The sequence below is a fragment of the Megascapheus bottae genome, chromosome 1 (genome assembly GCF_031878675.1).
Source record: "Megascapheus bottae isolate mThoBot1 chromosome 1, mThoBot2.hap1, whole genome shotgun sequence".
Classification (NCBI taxonomy): domain Eukaryota; kingdom Metazoa; phylum Chordata; class Mammalia; order Rodentia; family Geomyidae; genus Megascapheus; species Megascapheus bottae.
Genome location: NC_143509.1, coordinates 66318125 through 66341776, shown reverse-complemented (window position 1 = coordinate 66341776; position 23652 = coordinate 66318125).

Sequence of the window (23652 nt, the reverse complement as noted above, 5' to 3'; positions counted from 1 at the left end):
GCCAGCATGGGCATGAATGTCCATGAGACTCTTCAAGGCCAATTAACAACCAAAAATTGGAAGTGATGCTGTCGCTTAAGTGGTAGAGTACTGGCACTGAACTGACGAGCTCAGCCCAAAGTTCAAGTTCCACAACTGGAAAACAAATAAATAAAATGAATAAATAAATAAATAAATCGATCTCTTCTTCCTCTTTAGTATATAGCCTTAGCTTTTCTTTTTCTTAGTTTAAAGGTCAGATTTTTTAGGGATACGAAAATGAACAAATCACATTCTTACTGTCCTAGAACTGACTTTCTACTTGGAGTGATAAGCCAAAAAGAAATACATCAAATAAATATTTAGCATATCAAGTGTCAAAATCTGCTAAGATGAAAAATAAAGTCAATTAAGAGGATGAAAAGGAAACGTGATAGCATGGACAGAGAAAATGCATTTTTATGCAGGTTAGTTAGATAAGGAAAGACAAACAGTTTTATGAACAGGTTTGGTTGTGAGTGACAGTACTTAAAGAAGATGAAGTTGTAGGTAGCCAAAAATCAGATTATTAGGACTGTTCAAAACAAGTATGATCTTTGCATTTCATTTTGAGTGACATTGACGTATTTACAGCAGAAGTGATAAATAGGGTTTTAAATGATCAGTTTGCTGTTTTAGTAGTGAGAAACCTCTTTCACTATTGCCATTTTCAGCAGTGGAACATGTTTTTGCTCCAAAGTGTCACAAAATAATACTTAAAGAAGAATAAAGTTAAGTCACATCAGGAAAATGGATAAAATTGGAAATCATCATTTAAGTAAAAGAAGCTGTGACAAAAATCACGTTTCTGTCAAATGCAGAATCTAAACCAAAAAAAAAAAAACACAAATGTAAAAGCAGTACTATTTTGCCAGGGGGAAATCCAGCAAAAGGAAAAAGGACTCCACCTTCCCCGCCCCCTCCCCTGAAAAAATGTGAACATGACTGAAAGACTTTGTATGGAGGTATGAAAGTAGAATAAAATCCACTAAAATTGCATTGTAAAGAAGGATAAAAAAGAATAACAGAGTGAACTTTCTCATAGTACATTATATGTATGCAATGGAAATATAACAACAAAACTCCTTTCCCTAGTTATTTTACACTAATAAAAATGAATAAAACAGTTTTTGTAGGTCATGGGGCTTGAACTCTAGGCCTGGGTGCTATCCCTGAGCTGTTCAGCTCAAGGCTACTGCCCTACCCCTTGAGCAACAGCACCACTTCTGGTTTTTCTAGTGGTTAATTGAAGATAAGAGTCTCAAGGACTTTAGTGCCAGGCTGGCTTTGAACAGTGATCCTCAGTTCTCAGCCTCCTGAGTATTTATTTAAAACCTTTCTATGTTATTGTTTAATCAATAAGTGATAGATAGATAGATTTTAATTTTTGTTATACAAGTAATTACCTTCTAGATTCAGGTTATAGTTTACCAACAGCCTCATTTGAGATAGTTATGGCTTAAGATGTTACATCTATGTGTGTGTAATATTGTAGTACATCCTACAAATAGTATTTTAAATCACCACAAATATGATGAAACAGAGATAAGAGGTTTTTAGATATCTCAGAATTTAAACACCTTTTGTCTGAAATATATATGTATATATTTTCTCATCCCATCAACTGTGAATAAGAACTGATGTTTATTTACATAATAAAAATGTGCATTTTGGTTCTCACACAGCTATTTTTCTCAATTATTCATGCCATTTCAGCTATCATACCATGACCTACTTCAGAGTTAAGAAACAATAGCCATTTTCTTCCAGCAGCAAAGTGAGAATTACATTGTTTCATGATGTGATTTTTTCTTTCAAAGTTCTAAAAGCCTTGTTGGTGTGGATGAATTATTTCTTAAAACCTTCACCATAAAAATAGAATGAAAAGGGAAAGAAAGCCTATCAATATTGTGCTCTTTTCATATAGTATAGGAGCAATGAAAGGAAATTACGTTCTAAATGTTTAGGAAAAACTTTATGTAATAAGTAGTAGAACCACAAGGAAGACTGATTTTCCACATTAATTCACTCTCATCAAAGAAAGTGATTCTCCTGTGCTAGGTGAGGGAGTATGGATGACTTATTATAAAACCTTGTTCTTGGGAACACTTGTATAGCTATTAGGAACCACAGGATATTATAAACAACTGCTTATGTGTTCACCCTCGATGATATGCCAGTGAGCTTGTCATTGTGAAAAGGAATAGAAAGAACTACTTTCAAAAAATCTATAAATAACCCAAGGGACTTTACACTGAATTTATAGCTTAGCCAGGATTCTAGGTGGATTTACAAAGTAGATGAATGTCGCTATTGAATTTTCATGAATAACTCTCAAGACTGCTATTGACATGAAATAAGGATATCTGTTTCCCTCCTTTCCAGGTACTAGTCATTTCTGAGATGCGGGCAGAATGGCAGTTAGATCTGCATAGCAGATTCCTTGAGTATGTAGCTTATTGGTCTTGTTCATCGGTACATCACTAACTTCCTGCTTACAAATATATTCAACACATGATTTATTCTATTTGAGAAAATCACCTGCTGCAATAGCTCCCTAGCTTTCCGTACAAGATGGGTGCGATCATAAGTCCAATATGCATGGGAAAGAGCCTAAGGAAAGATTACATGGAAGTGTTGTAGTTACTCTCTCTCTAGGATCTGTTCAAGAACTTCCTATGGCTTTGTTTGAAGATAAACTATGTAAGAACAGATGTAGATCATTTAAATCTTTGAACCTGAGCATACACGGCTGGTATCCCATTTATGTGTCTAATGAGGCTTGAATCTAGGGTTTGGGCACGGTTTACCTTTTATTGCTCAAGGCTGGTGCTTTACCACTTGAGCCACAGCTCCACTTCTGGCTTTGGGGTGGTTAACTAGAGGTAAAAGTCTCATAGACTTCCAGGCTCAGATTTCAGCCTTGAATGCCTAGGATTAAAAAACTAACCACTCAGCATTCAGCTTTCTTTGGATTTTTATCACTATAATTCTGCAGTATCTAGCTAACAGCATCTTTATCTCTTTGCAAGAAAGCACATCTGGCTAGCAACATCAAGACTGGCTTCACAGGTATATGACCAATTTAGGGCCTAATTTCAGATAATCTATGTTTGAGGCTTAATTCCCTTCAATTACTGTATTGAAATCCTTCATGCTTATCTTTAAATCTTCATTCTGTGAGTAAATATTAGTAAGGCACTAAGATAGTTACAAGAGACTTAGTTACTTCCCCCTTGCTGTCTTCCTCTCTCTCCCTTAGTCTAACTTAGTGCCTTCTTATTCCCTCTGTTCTCCAGAAGGGAACTAGCACATTGTGGGATGAGACAGGGTCAGGCATACATATTTAGCACATGTTATGTGCACATTTTGTAGTAGGATGGTTTAGAGAGCCAGGTACTACTACATGCAAATAAATGCTGCACTTGCCCATATCACGGTGGATGAGAGACCCTGACTCTAAATAGCAAACACAAATATTCACTGTAAGATGGGAATAGGGGAGAAGGAAAGAGAAGAAAAAATGTAAAAAGACTTTTAGCATGAGGTACCTCACAGTCTCATTTTTGTTTTTTTCTGAGCCCCAACGCAAAAGTTAGCATGGCAGACCAATAGTGCCGGTGTATAAATCTCTATATTCCTCACTAATATCTGATGATGTGAGTTTGTGAGTATTCTAAAACATAGTTGCACTGCCTCTGGAGTTTTGAAACATAAAATTGCATTTATATTTAGTGATCACTTACTCACTAAGGTAGCCCTCTTCCTTGCTCTCTGACTTCCTTGCATTTCTCTACTGGTGTTTTCCTGTTATCAATCTCCAAATAAACTACTTGGGGTCAAATCCTTACCATAGGGTCTGTTTCTGGAAAAACCTAAAGTAAGAGAAATTTATGAGCCAACGTTCAAAGGCATCTTTAGTACCATTGACCATTGAAAAATAAACACTTAAAGCAGAGTAGGATCCTGTCTCTAGGCTTCTCTATAATTCAGAGGCTTGGGGTTAGGTTTTCTTGCTTATATTTTATTATCATGCATACACAATCCACAATCTTAATTTCTTCCTGTGTTTACTTTTTCCTTCTCTAATCTGAATAAATAGGATTTGAGTGTTGGAAGGCCTCATCTACTCCAGAATTCTACAAATTTTCTGAATCCTTCCTGAAAGAAAAGTTGTGTTATGTCAAATACTATAAAATAATACACTAAAAACAATATAATATAGTGGATAATGAGAAAAGGAATGGCTTTGATCAAGCTACATTGTACTCATAAACTGACATGTTGAATTGAAACAATTTTACATATTTACTCAAAAATAATTAAACATGAGAGGTGGGGGGGAGGGAAATGGGGACCAAGACATGAGAAAGGGTATTAATCTATGTGAATTAATGCACCTTCTATCTGGTGAATATAATGTAACCTTTCTATTAATTACAATAAAAATATATGAAAAAATAATTAAACATGGGCCCAAGAGTTTGGCCTAGTGATAGAGTGCTTGCCTAGCATGCACGAAGATCTGGGTTTGATTCCTTGGTACCACATACATAAAAAAGCTGGAAGTGGTACTGTGGCTCAAGTGGTAGAGCTCTAACCTTAAGGAAAAAGCCTTAGGCCCTGAGATCAGTCCAGTATTGGCAAAAAAAAAATTAAACATAAATATTCTTAATATGATAAACAATTGCCTCTGAATTTCTGAATCTCTGAATATTTTTTGTAAAATATTCTCAAGTCACAAAGAACTTTGTAATGTTTCACATTTTCTGTAAAATAAATAGGTGAAAATGCATATAGAATGTGACCTTGACATGATTCTTCTAAACTGAATTGGAAAACGGTGGAAAGATGATGAAAGAAGTAGGTGGATATGAGTAATCTTTAAAGCTAATATTATGTTTTGTTCCTATAGATTTTTTTTCTGATTTAATCTTCAGAGTTTTGGGGTTTTGTTGTTGTTATTGTTGTTGTTTTTCCCAGTCCTGGGCTTGAGTTCAGGGCCTTAGCACTGTCCTTGGACTTTCCTCAAGGCTAGTGTTCTACCCTGAGCCACCGCACCACTTCTGGCTTTTTCTATATAGGTGGTACCGAGGAATCGAACCGGGGTCTTCGTGCATGGTAGGCAAGCACTCTACCACTAGGCCAAACTCCTGGCTCCTAAATGTTCAGAGTTTTAATATTTGTAGTATGAAATTTGATTTTTCTTTAAAATTCTATGTTCATGGGCACTATTTCTTGCTAATGATGTGTGTGTGTGTGTGTGTGTGTGTGTGTGTGTGTGTGTCAGAGAAAGAAGGGGGAGGGGGAGATGGTTCACAGGGTCTTGTTCAATTTCCATTGGGGAATTGCCTTAAAGGAAAAAAGGTACAATGCTAAAAATTTACAATTAACTTCCACTTGCAGTTTCCTTTCCTTGTAATACTTAGAGTCTCCTTCCTTACCACATTCCTAATAAAACCAAGCTTAGGCTGCAAAAATAGTTGTAGATAATCTAACATCAGGATTTGATGAAGCATCAACCCCTCTAGGTATAAGATTGACTCCTAGGCCTCTTAATTTTCACCTATCATCTGCTCTATCTCCTTGATGCTTCAGAGATGTTTGGTTTGGTTTGGTTTTATGACATAGGGTCTTGCTGTGCAGCCCAGACTGGCCTTGAATTTTATATATATATATATATATATCCCCAGCCTGTCTTCAAACTCATCATTTCCCGCCTTAGCCTCCCCAGGGCTGGGATCATATGCACATACCACCATACTAAGTCCGATTCTATTTAACCCCACTGTTCTATTCCAACTCCCTGCTTTTTGTTGCCTGGTATATTGTATATACATTTACTTCTTTATTTGAAATAGGAAAAGGAAAGAGGGAAAACAAGATGATTGGGAGGGGGTAGGGGGAGTAAAATGGGGACAAAAACATGAGAAGGGGTGTCAAAGTGTGAGAAGTAATGCACCTACTATCTGGCAATGTAACTGTAATCCCTCTATACCCAGACAATAATTTTTTTTTAAAAAAAGTAAGTACATTCATTCATTCATTCATTCTTTGAACAAAAATGAGTTGAAAACCTACTTCCTCTAAATTGAAGTTCAGTTGTGGTCTGTGGAATGTTAGCATCATTACTACCTGGTAGTTTGTTAGTAATACAGATTCCTGGTCCTCACTATATGACAATAACTCAGAATCTCATAGGGAAAGATTCGGTAATCTTTGGTATAACTACCTGTCCAGCAAATTTCTGTTCACTCAAAGCTTGAGAAGCCAGTGGGTGGGGATGCATGAATTTACATTTCTAACAAGCTTCCAGGGCTACCCATCTAGAGGCCCTACTGTTCTTGAGATTTATTGTTCTTTCTATTTAAAGAAAGCTTGAGTATAAATCATTCCAAAAAAAATTTTTTTTTGCCAGTCCTGTGCCTTGAGCCCAGGGCCTGAGCACTGTCCTTGGGCTTTCTCAAGGCTAGAGCTCTACCACTTAAGCCACAGCACCACTTCTGGCTTTTTTCTATGTATGTGATACAGAGGAATCAAACTCGGGTCTTGGTGCACGCCAGGCAAGCACTCTACCACTAGGCCAAGTTCCCAGCCTTGTAAAATTATTTTTAACCTTCAACCTCTGCTTGTCCAGTTTACTGTGGACATGGCACCATGTCAAAGTTTTTTAAATTTGGAAACTTGTTGATACAGCTGTCACTATCCCCTTTTATTAGTATCTGTTACTTATGTTATTGTTTTTGTTTTATGTTTTATCTGAAAATGTCATGGCATTTTGAACTGGGTACCGACTTAGAATTAAAAAATTTCCAAGACTTTACAGTATGAATTTACCACAATAACTGCATAACTTTAGGTAAGTCACATAACATATCTGATACTACTTTCCTTAGTTGCACAATAGAAATGAGATTGTTTAAAAGAGATTATATATTTGAATGATGCTAACAACATGGTCTGGCATATAGTAGGTATTCAGTAAATGGCATTTAAATGTTCATATTACAATATTAATCTTGTTTTTAATACTATTTGATATCAAACAATGACAAGAGATATGTTCAAATTGGTTAGCTTTTGAATCTTTGTCTTTATATGTATGTCAGTATTGGGGTTTGAACTCAGGGCCTTGTACTGTTACCGAACATTTTTGATCATAGCTGATGCTCTACCACTTGGGTCATGATTCCAGTCTGGCTTATTTTACTTTTTAGTGGTTAATGGGTGGTAGAGTTTTATAGATTTTTCTACCGTGTCTTCCTTCAAATACTATTTTCAGATCTCAGTCTCCTGAGTAGTCAAGATTATAAAAATGAGCCTCAGCCATCTGGTTAGCTATTGAATTTTGTATATGCCTAGAGAGAGCATTGTCATTATGCTTAAAATTTGATTTAACTTATTTTTCTATATTTTATCCTCCATTTTGATGATTGCAAGAAAATGCAAAAAAGCTAATTTTATTTTGATTTTAAAATATCTAAAGTTTTGGCTGGTAATTTAGCCTACTGGTAGAGTGCTTGCCTAGCATTCAAAGACCTGGGCTCGATTCCCCAGTACTACATATATAGAAAAAAACGGAAATGGGGCTGCAGCTCAAGTAGTAGAGCTCTAGTCTTGAGAAAGCCCAACGACCGAGTCCAGGCCCTGACTTCAAGCCCCCAGACTGGCAAAAAATTAATTAACTAAAATTTTTAAAGTATCTGAAGTTTTAAAAAATGAGATAGATTATAATAGAATGTCACAGTGGTAGTTTTAATATGAAGTTTTCTATACTACCTGTTGCCCAATGTCAAATGCAAGTCATAATTAAATGTACCACAGACTTCTCATTATATAAGAAATGCTTCAACATAAAGTCTTTTATCCAATTACATGAATCCCTTTAAATGCATTAGCTAATAAATTTTTTAAACTACTATAAGTAAAAATTAGAACACTGATTAACACAGTCTAGTTTAAAAAGTGAGGGCTAATCCTACATCCATTTGGTTGTGTTCCTGGAATTCCTAATAATTTCATTTTGTCTATAAAGTATAATACTTCGTTGGACTTCTTGCTGTAGAGGAACTTTATATGTTAAAAAAAAAAATAAAATAGAGGCCGGGAGTTTGGCCTAGTGGCAGAGTGCTTGCCTAGCATGCACGAAGACCTGGGTTTGATTCTTCAGTACCACATACATAGAAAAAGCCAGAAATGGTGCTGTGGCTCAAGTGGCAGAGTGCTAGCCTTGAGGAAGCTCAGGACTGGCAAATAAATAAATAAAATAAAATAAAATATACACAACTTTATAAACATTTCCAAAATGTTTTGCTGAATTCCACTATATGAAGTATTTTTTAAGTATTTTCTCTTTTACCCAAACCACGGGATGTTTCTCCCTCCACTGGATCTTTTCCCTGGGGCTGTTTCTCTCCACCCAGCCACAGAGCAGTTCTGGGACTGCTCTCCTAGACAGAAACCACTATTTCCTGAATATCATGTTTTACTACTCCTGATGTGCTTTACTCCATCTTCTTTTAATGCTTGAACTTCATAGATTCAAATATATTTTTAGCATTACTCTAATACCACTGTTTAATATATTATAACTCATTATTGATCATCATAACCTGAAACTTGAAGATAATACACTTATTATTGAAGTTTTTAAAAACTTACAAATAGCATACTAGTCAACACATCAATGAGACTTACAATGTAAAAGATGAGTAGTAACTGAGTATGATTTACTGTAATTGGGCTGTTTTTCTTTTTTCTAAATGACTAGTCTTTACCAGTCTCAAGCTGTATTTATCCTAAATGTGTGCAGATACTCAATGTTAGTAGTTGGATCCTGGATTAGTTGCTGATTACCTCACTTCCTATTGGTAATTGTAGTTCAAATATGGTTTCATGAATTGTTAGAATCAGTATCACCCTGAAGTTAGAAATGAAAATCCCTGATCCTAACTATATGAACACTGACTCAGAATTCTGTGAGGATGGGATCCAGGAATATTTGTTTTAACTAGCTTTTTGGGAGCTTGTTATATGCCTAAAATTTGAGAAGCCTGGGTGTAAGCATGGGTCTGGAGGGTGGCCTGTAAATTTGCATGTCTAAGAAATCAATTGAAACTCAATACATTTTTTAAAATGTGAATAACGGATTACTTGAAAGTGATATACTGCATTGTAGTGATTCTTCTTGAACTTGACCTACAAATCATTGTTACTATGACCCACAGATCTGGGCCTTTGTATCTGATCTAGGATTCACACTGTAACATGGACTTCAACAAGCACTTCCCTGATTCTGTGGTTAAAAATCTGCACAACATATGTACAAGTCTGCTGTAACTAGCCATGTCACCCCCAGGTCAAATGTTCCAATCTCTGAGGAAATAATCTAAAGCTACACTGATTATCTGGTGGTCACTTGGGTCAGAGTAATTAATTAACCAAGGTTGAATGATATTTCATGATAATGTGATCTCATTTTCATGAGATTATAGGAAGAAAACGTTGACTTGTCACTGGGATGTACTGCCAATCAGCTCCAGAACTACCTCCTTTTTTGTTGTTGCTGTCTTTCTGGTATGTTTTTGAAATAATGTTGCTGAGTCATAAGGAAGAATATTAAAGCATATTTAGATACTGTGCTATACATTTAGAATTTTGGAGTGTTTAAACTTCAAACAATTGATTTATTATTTTCCAGTAGCTCTTGACTGAGAAGTTTGCCCCCACCAAATCATTTATAAGAATCACAACTGCAATCGAAACTTTTCATTTTTAAGATGAAAATACTAACATTTAAAGAGATTGATTGGTCAAGCTCTTTAAATGCAGTTAGACGACCTTGTTGTATTCTTTTATGTTTAATTTTTCTGTCTGTTGTAGGACTTGGACTCAGTGCCTGGGCACTACCCCTGAACTTCTTTGTGCTCAAGGCTACTGCTCTACCTACCACTTGAACCACAGCTCTACTTCTAGCTTGTGAGCTGGCCCAGGCTTCGAACCATAATCCCCCTGAGTAGGTAGGATTACAGTTGTGAGCCATCAGTGTCTGCCTCCTCAGTTATACTCTACTATATAGCAACCTCCCTTATTTCTCCTTCCCCTTAATTCTAACACAAACAAAGGAACAAAATATATTTGTTCGTACATGCCTGCAGTTGGTCTAAACATGACTTCTAGAGTCACCCTGTATATCGCTGTGACATCATGAGGCTGTCATGAGGTTTTAGGTCTTGCAGGTGGATCAGCCTCAACTTCTCACCTTGCATTCAACTACTCCCCTGGGATTTCAGTTAACAGCATGAACTTCAGTTAATAAAATAAATATGCAGTCTTAAAGTTCTGCCATGCAGCCTCCTTCACTATAATTTTAAATAAATCTCGTTGGACAAATGAAGTAGCCATTTTATGGCTGTATCATGTCTTTCAGTATGAACAATACAGTTTAATCTTCCCTTTCTGCCTCATCCAGTTTAGAGAAGTTTTGGGATCATCTCAATTAATTTGGGATTTTGGTGCCTGTTCAGCCACATGGCTTGTATTCCCAGTCAAATAAAGGATAATCCTTTCCAGCATACTCCCAATTTTGAAAAAATAAACTGTTGATGACTGAATTGATGCTCTGTCACCAATAGACAATTGCTGACTCAGTCCTACCTTCTCTCTGTATCTTTTAGAACAATGAAGGTTAGTGGCACACAAGATCACTGTGGGCTGTCTTACCTTGTGAAAAGTCCTTTGAGTCCATATATTTTCCAAGTAAACTTTGAATCAGAGAGTATCATAGGAATTTGTACAAAAAGGAGCAATGCTTCAAATACCAAGTATTATAATATTTGTTTATTATAATAGGAAATACAGTAATCTACAGAAAAAATAAAATGGTAGGTACAACCTTTGACTCTTTAGAAATTATTCTTTAAAGAGGATCTCTTTAATGATCAACTAACATATCAGAAGTTGTTTATTTTATTATAAACATAGGACAATGACTCAGTTATGATTTATATTATTAGAAATAAATTTTGAAGAATTATAACTAAGTCCATTTATGCCATAATGTTTTAACATTTATCTAGGACCATGTACTTTAACAGAAAAAGAAAACATTTCAGACACACTCACAGACACATCAATATAATAACTAACAAGACAGTCTAGTTGGAAGTCTCAAAAGAATCAATTTTGAGTTAACAGCATCACCTTTCTTTGGGGAACACTTTGTTTGAGGTACAATGTGCTCCTGTTCTCACCACGGCAGACAAAGGAAGCTGAACAGAGAGAATGAAAGCAATGCCTGTCTGATGGCCTGATCTCCGTGGAAGGGAAGGGGAGAGTAGAATTAGCAAGCATTTACTTCCTCACCTGCTCCCATATACCCTTTTCAGGTTTGCTTTCTTTGCCCTTTCCCTTTTGGATATTCACTTAGCTTGGTACAAAAGTATGGTTAATATTTTCACAAAAACTGGACAATAAAACTTGGCTGTTCAGAGCTACTTCTGGACTAGGTTTTCCAGTTTAGGATCTGCAACTTGAAAAATTAAAGGAAATCTCCGGCAAGAAAACCTTTTAAAACGCTCCTTTTTTCTTTCTATCTCTCATTTTATGGAAGGTAAAAACATAGTAGTGAACATGGTATATATCCATCAAATAATATATATCATTGTCTATTCTTTGCTTTGACCATTTATTAAGTTGGGTCACCATATGTGGCTACAAATGTATGTATTAGATAAGTGTTCCCTCTATATAGTAATCAACAAAATACACGTCTTAGCAAGTCTGTAATCTCCTGCAAAAGACATGAAATCAAATTCCCTATTTAAAGAAATATTCATTTAAATTGGGGAGCCAGGGAAGTCACCTAACATGGCAATATCTGATAAATAATTGAGGATACTTCTATATATTATGGATAAATTGTTCTTTTAAATCTTCTAATACAGAATTTCTCTGACTAAATCCACATATCTAGAAAATAAATGTATTGGACAGTTGTGATCATTTATTTCAAAGTACAGATATTCATTTTTCTAGGACTGAAATTTATTTCATCCAGGCAACTTGTATTTTCCAGCACTCAAAGAGGAGATTCCTCACAAAATGCTTTACTAATTGATGTTAATTAGACTTGCTAAATTGATACCATAAAAACAAAATAGTAGCCAGATACACCTTCCTGTAGATACAGGAAAGAAATTCATATGAAACAAATTTCAAATTGCTATATGAATGGAGCAAAGATTCTTATTAATAATAAAGAAGCTCTTAATCTATTAAAATAAAGGTAAAGGAGATAACAAAGTGGAGAAATTTCTCAAGTCACTGTTATGCTTAGACTTTAAAACTGTGTTATAAATCTATAAAGTACTGTATCTCAAAGGAAGGCTTCATTGGCCCTACTTTTGAAAGCATTTCTGAATTAACTAGGTAATATTAATGATTTTCTTTCACATTTTACAGTAGTTATAATATATACATTAATATTGCACATGATTATCAAACCAAATTCTTGATGCACGTATTAAAGCCCTCATTTTTTAAAAAAGAAATATTTTAAGTGATTGGCTCCTAGACAATAAGTGCAAAAATTTTCTTCTTCAGATAGCAAAATATATGGCCCTCCTTTTGCACCACACAATCAACCTTTATGTCAGTCAAAGGACATGAAACTGTCCCAAGAAGAGTAACTTGAATAAGGTTGCATACAATGAAATGCCATGACTCTGCCATATCGCTTCAAGGAAGCCAGTGAGTCACAACCATCATCACGCTATTTTTCATCAGTGACATCATATAGAAACTCACCTTTTGAAGCAATCCTTACTTTTTAACACAGTTGAGAAATACCTTGAACTAGCACCTAGAGAAGTGAATCAAGTAAAACCAACAGCCATTATAGGGGTATCTCTGCCAGGACTAGCCTTCAAAGAAAGGTGCATAGAAGAGGTCCCAGAAGAATGAGAAATAGCTACTCCTTGTTTACATCTTAAGTGTTATACAATGTTAAGGCAAAGTGTTTCTCCCTAATTCTTTACTAGGGTGAGTCAGAGTCAATGCAGTGGGACTTTCGTATTGTACCATGTAGAAAATCCAAGATTTTTTGGTAGTATAAAAACGTACAATTTATATTTCCCCATTTGAACATATATAGAACTATTGGCCCATTACTGAAGAGCGTCTATTTTAAGAGAACTAAAACTTAATTACAAAGGGCCTATCAATCAAGTCCTTACTCTGAGCCCAATACAGGGAAAATGCCTTTTCCAGTGACAACTCTGAAGAAAAAGCCTTTTTACTGTTGCTATTTAAAGATCACTATGGGAAGTAATGCTTGGCACAGACAAAGAACTACTTCCAAAGACACGAGTATGGATAGAAAGGCTTTTTAAAGCACTTCTTAAGTAGATTTGTAACAACAGACTTTCAGGAAATGAATATTACCTTCATTTTCAATAGGAGGCTATGCTATCATAATAGAAATGACTGTTGTGTCTTCTTACATATAAATTTAAGAATTCTAAGTAATAGAAGGGACTTAGCTATGTCTAAAGATTTATTTCTTGAGAAATTACATTTCTTAAATTTGAAAACTGAGATTTAAAAAAAAACAGCTCTAGCAAGCAGAATCAAAGTGATATCCTTTGAAGTTAAAAGCTTAAAAATAACATGTTAGTCTATGTACTTCAGTTGATTAAGAGTTACTATGCTGAGAACAGAAGTTACATGCAGTCTTCTATACTTAATATTTTAATAATTATAAATCAGCCTGATTCAAGACCTAGTTCTACTTTTAAATTTCACTAAAATGGTTGATGTTTAAATGCTTTTAAAATTCAGTTTAGTATGCAGATATACAGTTCTTTTGAACTCTTTTCTTTTCTTTTCTTTGTTAGTGCCGGACTTGAACTCAGGTCCCAGACACAGTCACTGAGATTTTTGGCTCCTGGGCTGAAACTATACCACTTAAGCCACAGTTCTATCGTGATTAGTAAAAGGTCTCCTGGTCTTTCCTTCCTGGGTTGGAAGGATTACAGCTGTGGGACACCAGTGCCCAGATTAAAGTTCCTTTTCATAACCTCTTAAAACAGAAATCATAATGTCAAATTTAATGTAACAAATAAAAAATAAGAAAGAGTTTGTACTGAGTTGACAGGTTGTTTATTATTTTGGTATATGGAATTTAAACCTTTTGTGAGGATCCAAAAGCAGTGTCTGAACATTAAGAAATTCAGATATATTCTTTGTCACTTCTGTGTAGGCAAATCTCTGTTTGTTCTTGTCTGTGACAGATGGTGGCACACACTAAAATGGTCTTTTTCCCAAGCAGTGTGGTATTGCTTGACAGCTTAATCACTCATTTGGGGGTATCTTTCCACTCACAAAGATCATCCTGTCCTTATCCCTCCTTTTAGCAAGAAAAGTAAAAAGTTAAACATCTTTTTTTCACTAACCCAACCAGCTAGAGGTTGGTGATACAATATCAGAAAATAGAGCAGATAGGAATGTTTAACTTCTACAGCAAACTGCCTTGCAATTTTACATTTCTATAATGTTTGCTCTTTTTCTTCTTTTTTTTTTTTTTCCAGTCCTTGGCTTGAGCTCAGGGCCTGAGCACTGTTTTTGGACTTTCTCAATGCTCGTGCCTCAGTACCACTTCTGGCTTTTTTTCTATGCATGTGGGGCCAAGAAATTGAACCCAGGTCTTCATGCATGCCACCGAAGCACTCTACCACTAGGCCAAACTCCCAGCCCTCAGTTCACTCTTCCACAGTACTCTTCTCAGAATAGATCCTTGCCATATTCACCATACAGACATTGTACTTCATTCAGGAAAACCAAGAATTTTTAAAACGCTGGACGTCCTCCTAGTCTTACTGGCCTATAGAAATGAAGGAAAAGTTTCCTGTTACTACTCAAAAACAATTTCTCCACCCATTCTGTGCACTCTGCTTATATATTTCTGAGAAATACATGCTTTTCTTCTAAAATTTCTTAAGTTTCTCATGTTTTGTAAACATGATATGTTGAAATGGTTTGAAGTTCAAATATTATAGAGAAGAATTTTCTCTAGGCATAGATGCTATAGAGATATTCCATGCACGCACCAATGACTGTATACAAACATTCTTTCCTAAGTCTTAAAAAAATAAGCAGTATACTTGAAACAGTAACATTTTGTTTTTCTCATTTAAATCTTCATATTAAAGGCAATACTTATTATAGACCACTAGTTCAGTCATAACTTACACTGTATAAATTATTTTTTCCTAATTTAAATTGACCTTGGTAGAATAATGGTAAAATTCTCCAACCTTTTCCTAAATTCATAATTACTACCTTTATACATTACTTCACATTTATATCTATAAATTTCTTAGTCATGGAATTATAAGGTTAAAGTCAAATGTAATTGTAAGTTTGATAGGAATTCATAAAGTGTACTTAAAAGAATCACAATCTTTAATGAAAAAAATCACAAAGCTTTTCCTGGGGGCTGGGAGTTTGGCTTAGTGGTAGAGTGCTTGCCTAGCATGCACGAAGACCTGATTCCTCCGTAGCAGATACACACAAAAAGTCTGAAATGGTGTTGTGACTCAAGTAGTTGAGTGCTAGCCTTGAGAAAGCCCAAGGACAGCGCTGAGACCCCAAGTTCAAGCCCCAGGACTGGCAAAAAAAAAAAAGCTTTTTCTGATTTTGTAACTTTTTTATTATTATTTTACTTAGAAATTAAACATTTTTAAAAAAAACTTGGTAATTCTTTTTCTATGGACTGTTTAATATGTTTTGACTTTTTTTTTTTTTTTGCCAGTCCTGTGCTTGAGCTCAGGGCTTGAGCACTGTCCTTGGACTTTCTCAAGGCTAGAGCTCTACCACTTCAGTCTCAGGACCACTTCTGGCTTTTTTCTGTGTATGTGGTACCTAGGAATCGAACCCAGGTCTTTGTGCATGCTAGGCAAGCACTCTTAACACTAGGCCAAACTCCCGGACCATATGCTTTAACATTTTATATTGACCATTTAATTAAATGGCTTCCAGCATTCATAAGATGCCATCAAATTCTTTTCCTACTTTAGTATGAGGAAAAAATCTTATCTTCTACCACTTGTAAAATTTCTGTTTGAAGTTTTTCTCATATAGAATTTACATTCTTAGTAGATTATGCCTACATATTTATAATTTCATTATATTTTAGTGCATATTATTTTAATGCATACTTATTATTTTAATATATTAAATTTGGTACTGTTGTAATATTAATTTTGTAGCCAGTCACTAAATTCTCTGATTGGGTTTTAATTAATTACTTAGGGATTCTCACATATACAATTATATTAATTAGATGTAATATCAACTTAATCTCTTTTTTCTTATATTTAAACCTCAAAACTTCTTTATTTCTCCATTGTTTTTATTTGGTAGTCCCAGAATACTTAGACATTAGTGTGCTTGTAGGCATTTTTGTCTTATCAGTTAATACTGTACTTTCTAATGTGATCAGTGTCTTCCTACTTGTTAACTTCTTGTTGCAAAAGAACTTTTGGGGGATACCCCATTGCCTTGTAGCTTCTACTTTGCTCTCACTTTTCCTTGATAGCCAAATGCTTTGATACAGTTTCTCTACTTGTTCTTTCCATACTCTCACCTCCTGTTTACTTCTAGTCAAGCTTATGTGTCTTGCACTAGGTCAATGGATCACATGGCAGAAGCTCAGGAAACTTGCTGATGATGGTGATGGGCAAAGGACTGAACTCCATGGGTGACAGTGGCAGCTATATACTAGGTAAGGATAAATGTACAAGTTAAGTCTCCTCATTGGTGCCAAGTATGGCATAGTTCAGTACCTGTATCAACATTATCTTCTCTTGATTACCCCTATTGTATGATTTAGGGCATTGGTTTTGGCTGGAGATCCAAATTTTGTTTAAGTTCACTGTCTGTTTTTAGTGCTTGGTCTTGCTGTTAGGTTTTAGTACTTGGTCTTGCTGAGATGATCAATAATCATAGCAACCAGCTGAATTTGCTATTCTCACTTTCTAGCAACATTCTTTTATTATTTTTTTATTTTGGTCAGTAATAGGGCTTGAACTCTGGGCCTGGGTGCTGTCCCTGATCTTTTCAACTCAAGATTAACTCTTTACCACTTGAACCACAGCACCACTTCCAGTTTTTTGGTTGTTAATTAGAGGTAAGAGTCTCACAAACTTTTCTTCCCGGGCTGGCTTTGAACTGTGATTCTCAGATCTCAAGTCATCTGAGTGGCTAGGATTACTGGTGTGAGCCACCAGCGTCCAGCTTCTAGCAACTTTCTTACCCTTCAGTTTCTAACATTTCAATTTAAGTTTATTTTTTCCTTCTTTGGCAACTTCTCACTCTTTTTTCAGCATTGCTTATCCTTTGATATGATATTTAAACATTCACAATAAAGCTTTATCTTTTCATGAGATAGTCACCTGTTAAGTGATCTCATCTTCTTACACACATTAAAATACAATTTGCCAACTGCTTCTAAACTTATTTTCCCATCATAAACTAATCTTAAGACTTATAAATCTGCATATTTATCTGTACTAGTTATCTTGTATGTCCCATATGCAATTTAAAATCAAAGTTATAGTATGTGTCCTTAAAATGGCTTTATCTCAGTAAATTCCTCATGATCTGACTAATGTTAATGTTAGAAGCCACTGGATTATTCTTGATTTTTTTCACTTACATTCTAAATCCAAACAAGTACCATTAATTATTTTTTCAACTGTATCAATTTCTCTATCTTGGATTACTTTCTTAACTGGTTTTCAAATTCAGTTAACTCAGTTTTCAGAACTTTTATTCTCAAGAATCCATTCTCTCAATGGTAGTCAGATTTTTTTTAAGAATAGAAAATGGATCATACTATTTTTCTCTTCACAGATCTTTAAAAGTTCCATTATTGTTAGGACAAAATCAAAAGTATTTAACACAAAGCATATGAATCTCACTTACCTAGCATCTTTCTACCTTGATAGACTTTTATGTCATTTTTCTGTATTGGTCAATGTACAGTCAGAAACCATTTCATTGAGTAAGGTTTTAGAGATTAGAATGCTGAATCACATTTCCCCTCTGATATCCCTTGGATAGGCTAGAGGCATTTTTCCTTATCTTGCCTATTACGTAGATACTACATGCCAGACCCTCTAACTGCTTCTACTGCTGTTAGTAAAGGCTCCACCAGAGCATGGGGGAAAAAAAGAAGAAAAAAAAAAACCCAAACAGGCTTCTACTATCTGATGCCCCACCTGACCGTGCTTCCTACTGCCAGAAACTATCAGGAAGTGATCATTTGATAAGGATAAAACCAAAAATTGCTAAGAAAATTATGGTCTGCAAAATTTAGTTTCCATCATCTAGTTCCTGTGATGGAAAATATAGAAAGTTAGGAATACAGCTGAACTGTGTTATTTTCCAATTTACAAAATTGTTATCTTTTACATCTAATCTCTTAAACATGCATGTGTACACACATGCATATGGTGTTTTTTTTAATAGAGTTAATACCAATTTATCTTTTTTTGAAGATGTTTTGTTATCACTACGTAGTTTTACAAAGGGGTTTCAATTCAAGTTCAATTATCTCTGGAGTCCTTATTTAAATAATATCATCAGTAAGGCTATTTATTTATTTATTTTGCTAGTCTTGGGGCTTGAACTTTGGGCTTGGACACTGTCCCTGAGCTCCCTTTTGCTCAAGGCCAGTGCTCTACTACGTGAGTCACAGCTCTACTTCTGACTTCCTCTGTGACTAATTGGAGATAAGAGTCTAAGAGACTTTCTTGCCTGGGCTGGCTTCAAACCAATATCCTTAGATCTCAGCCTCCTGAGTAGTTAGTGTTACAGGCTCATGCCTCTGGTGCCCAGCTAGTAAAACAATTTTTGAACAAAGACATAATTTAAATTTCTCAGTATATAATACCTGCATTTCTCTTATACCATTTATAAAATTGACTAAATAATTTCGTATCGTTCATTTAATATTAAGCTAACCTAAAAAGTCACTGAAGAGAAGTACCTTTTTCCCTTATTCTTTGCTACATCTCCACTGACTAGAAGGAAATGAAATGTGTCTTTAATCATACCATTCAAAAGGGTAGTGTCTTCATAAATTGTCAGTGATGTCTCTAGGAATGAAACATTTACTAGTACTGAATGTTTATTTTATCATTAAGTGAAAGGGTCAGTTTCTCAGGGATTTTTTTCCTGTAAATACAGAAACTGACAGAAATGACGTATTAGTTTCTCTGTATTGGAAGTATAAATGCCTAGGCAGTTTCCAATATTCAAACAAGCATATATTTCACAGTAATTTAAGTTACCAAGGCAATGGTCAAGGAAACAGGAAAAGATATTCAAAGAGCTCAATACATAGGAGTGTGTGTGTGTATCTGTACTGGGACTTGAACTCAGGGTAAGCTACCTTTTTGAAAGGTCACCTGAATAGTAACCTTAAATCTCCTTGCATATGTAATTTGCCTTTCCTCTTTATCCTAATGTCCTCACAGGTTTGGGGAATTATGGTGTGGCCATTTGTCTACCTCCAGAGATAAACTGAAAATGTTTGGAAACACTAAGAAGTTTGAGTATAATCTGGCTAGTGGAATGTAGTTTATTAGAACTGGCTTCTAGATTTCGGTAGGATTGTTTGAGAAACAGAGCTTTATCAAAATCTAACAGCCAGCTTCTACCATTAATATGCAATTTCCTGAATGTATATTTAAAATTCAGAGGATTCTAATAATCATATAAGTATTGTAATTCATCTTTCTCTTGTGTTTTATGTTTATGGTCTGTTCTTAAGTCATGAGCTTGTTATACTTAAGACTGGGAGGAAGGGATTATCATTAACTCATTATTTCCAAGAGGAAACTAACCAGTAACTTGCAAGCAAACTAAGCTTTTAACACGACAATCTCCATCCTTCTTATGTCCCTTTCTTTGGTTGGAGGGACGTGAAGTGGTAGAAGAGGATATTATGAATCAGATATCAAAGGCTGAGTTGGAAATACTGCTTTAGGCACACAGTTCAGGAACTGCTAAAACTTGTCTGGGGTACAAAAGTGGACCCTGCACAGACACAGACATCAGGATTCTTTAGCTCAGCATGATTTAAACACAAAAGCTCTTTATCTTACTTTTCTCCTTTCCATTAAAAAATATTTGTTGCTGGTAATATAAAAGAAAACATATTGCACATTATGTCAACTTGGTTAATTGAGACATTAGACACCAATAGTGAAATGTCACCCTAAAATTTTCCTCAATGACTTATAGAAACAATTGTATTCCAACAGTTTGACATTAGTCCTCCTCTAGGTTTTCTGTTCTTTTATCTCTCTACCTCCGCCTGAACTTTGTTATTTTAAATGCTTCTCTTTTTATTCCTTTCATATTTTCTCTTGGGCTTTTTGCCTTCTGTTTCCCTTAGTTGCCTCTATTAATATCTCCTACCTATTCATACCAATATTCAAGTGAATCTTGTTGAATTCATTTATTAGAATTCTCCTGAATTCCTGTTCTCCTTTGTAGCAAATTATTACATTTAAAATTGAAAACTCAGATCTTCATTTACTCTATTCCTTACAATTTTCTTGCTAAATTCCTGTTTATAATTCTCCCAGAGTTATAATTCACTTTCACCCTTTTCTGACTTTTCTAGAAAATCTAACCTTGTCATTCCTCCACTGAGATTCTTAAATTATTTTCATGATCTATCGGATAAAATCTAAGCTTCTTTGTAAAGGTCAAAATATCCACACCTACCCATCTAACTTCATTTTTACCTTTTCCTCTAGTTCCCTTTTGCATGCTACCAATAAGAAAATACTTGAGGATTCCAGAATATATATGTACTGTGTCAAACCTCTGGAACTTTCCACAAGTCATTTCCCTTTCCTCTTACTTCCTGTTGCTTTTCCCCATCCATATGGACAACTTAAATTGTTCTTTAAGACTACTGAAATGCCTCTGAAGAGAATACATTCCAGTCCTTTGGACTCAGGCCTGTGACCCATTCCCTGCTGTTCTCTTTATTCTGTGTATCTCCGAAAATATTGTCATTAGTATTTCTGATCAGAGTTTTAATTCTTAGTGCCTACATAGACTCTAGCATACAGTACCTGAATAATTGATCTGAATACTGTATTATTTCTTCCTAAACACCAGTTTGGTTCCAATGCATAGTCTTAGTAACTCTGGCATTCTTACAAGAACATTGTATATCATAAAGTTTTTTTTTAGATGGTTATATGAAAGGTATATTTGTTCAAATGGAGGTTGAGAAAGACATGCAATTCTGATTTTTCCAAGTAAAATCTTATCTTTTAGCTCCATAATAATTCTCTCAAATATAGTCAAGAAATCTAAAATAAATGTCATCTAAACCACCTAATCTGAGAAATAACAACCAACTTCAGCCTGACTCATTTCAAACCCACCTTCACTTAACCTACATTATTGACAAGGAAACAGGTTTTGCTCCTTTGATTCAGTGTTTTTTATATTTTAACTGACATTGGTGTTGGTTCTGTGATTTTAAATAGCTTAAAGTAATAACTTTCATAGAGGAAGGGTGTGGGAAATAAGCAGAGAAAAACAGCATCAACTGAGCTCTAATGAAAAATACAGGAACAATATCTCGTCTGAGATTCAACTTCCAAGAAATGGGAATATCTTGGCTGATTGGGTACCTTTCAAGGGTTGTGATGAGTCTGGGATTTAGAATGTTAATGAAGTAGGAAGCTTAAAGCAACTGCTAAAGACAGGGACTGGCTATGACTGCTGAGGTGATGCTGACAGTAGCAAGAAACAAACAGAAAGGAACAATTCCCAAATGGGAAAGAACAAGTCCCTTCTCCTCTATTTCAAGAGAACTTGTGAAGGAGACCTGTAGTTTGCAGAGTCCCAGACCTAGTATTACAAAACCAGAGTACAAAATTATGAACACCAAGCAGACTGACAAGATTTAAAAAACAGCACTAATAACAATTAAATTACTCCTAAGTAATGGACAAAGTAACCACCTTCTGCCTTAAAAACTCAACATGATCAATCATGTGCTCAAGATCTTAAAAATCTACTTGTTCTGAATTTGTCATTAGGCAGGCACATATATCACAAGAGTTACCACTTAATCATAATTTGGAATCCATATGGCATTACTTTAGGCTCCTGTATGTTGTCAGTGTAAAACAGATACCTGCTTGCCTTTATAGACCTTCTCATCTAGTGAGTGAAAAATACAATAAATAAGTCGATGGCATGTCAGATGGCAGGTGCAATGGACAAAAGAGGTTAGCTCTTTTACAAGGGGCATTTCTAGAAGATCTAAATGACAGAAATTTGAGTGAAGACTCATAGAAAATATGAGGGGTGAGTAGTATATGGGGAGAAATGCATCTTAGACTGAGAACAAAAATTTTGTTACATGGGTTCTGTCAACTATGGTACCTAATTGAACATTCTACCGGTATGGTTCCTCTCTTCCACTAGGGAAAAGCTTTTTTTTAATTATTATTGTTTCATAGGATAGAAAAACTTGAAGTATATACTGTCTAACTTGAATTTTGTTTCAATCAACTATGAAATTATAACAAAATTTTCCAACTTTTAACTTAAGTAAATGGAAAATGTTGAGTATTGTGCATGATTAATTCTTAGTTGACAACTTTTGTTTTTTTAGATAAGGGTTAATGGAACTTGACAAGCAGTCATTTTTATAGTTGAAAGTGGGACAGACACTATCAATACTCTTAGCCTAGAACAAAGAAAGTATTGTTGCCATGAAGAACACATAGCTTTGCATTCAGATTCTATTTCTGAAAATAAATTTATACTTCAGTATTCAAAATGTCAGAAATGTTTATTAGCCATATTAACTTTTATTTAATATTAATACATTAGTCATAATCATTCCTTCAACCAGATTTTCAAACAGATAAATGTTAATTTAGCTGTAAAGTTATGAAATCAAAAGTGGTAGAAAATCAGAATTGCTCTTAGGTTGAAAAAATCACCAGGAGTACCTTAGGCCTGTAATCTAGTAGCTATTCAGAAGTCTGAGATCTGACAATCTCCACTTGTGGTCAGCCGTAAAGTCCATGAGACTTTATCTCTAACTAACAAACAGTAACCACAAAAGAAAGCCAGAATTAGAGCTGTGGCTCAAGTTACAGAGTGCTAGCCTTGAGCAAAAATGCTCAGGGACAGTATCTAGGCCCTGAGTAAAACCCTGAGGACAGGAACCCGTTTCCAGCAAAAACATTTAATAACTTGGTTATGTTTATGTTTCATTTATCGAAGGCAAATGTAATTTAGACTAGATGCTTTTAGGAAGTAGAAATTTGAGATATTTTAGTAAAATTTTCTTTACATTTCATTGTTTCACTCTGCATCTCAGACTGGGTTTGAAGATTCTCTTTCCTTTGGCTCCTGAATGCTGATTACAAGTTTGACCCTCGCTCTGTAGAAAAAGACAAATCTGGAATGGTCAGTGGTGGCTTTGGGAGGCATGACTGGTTCTGTTAGGAACACTGCACATGACTAGCAGTATTTCCAGAGCACTTAACCTCTTTGCCTAGGTTCCGCTAGCTGTCAAAT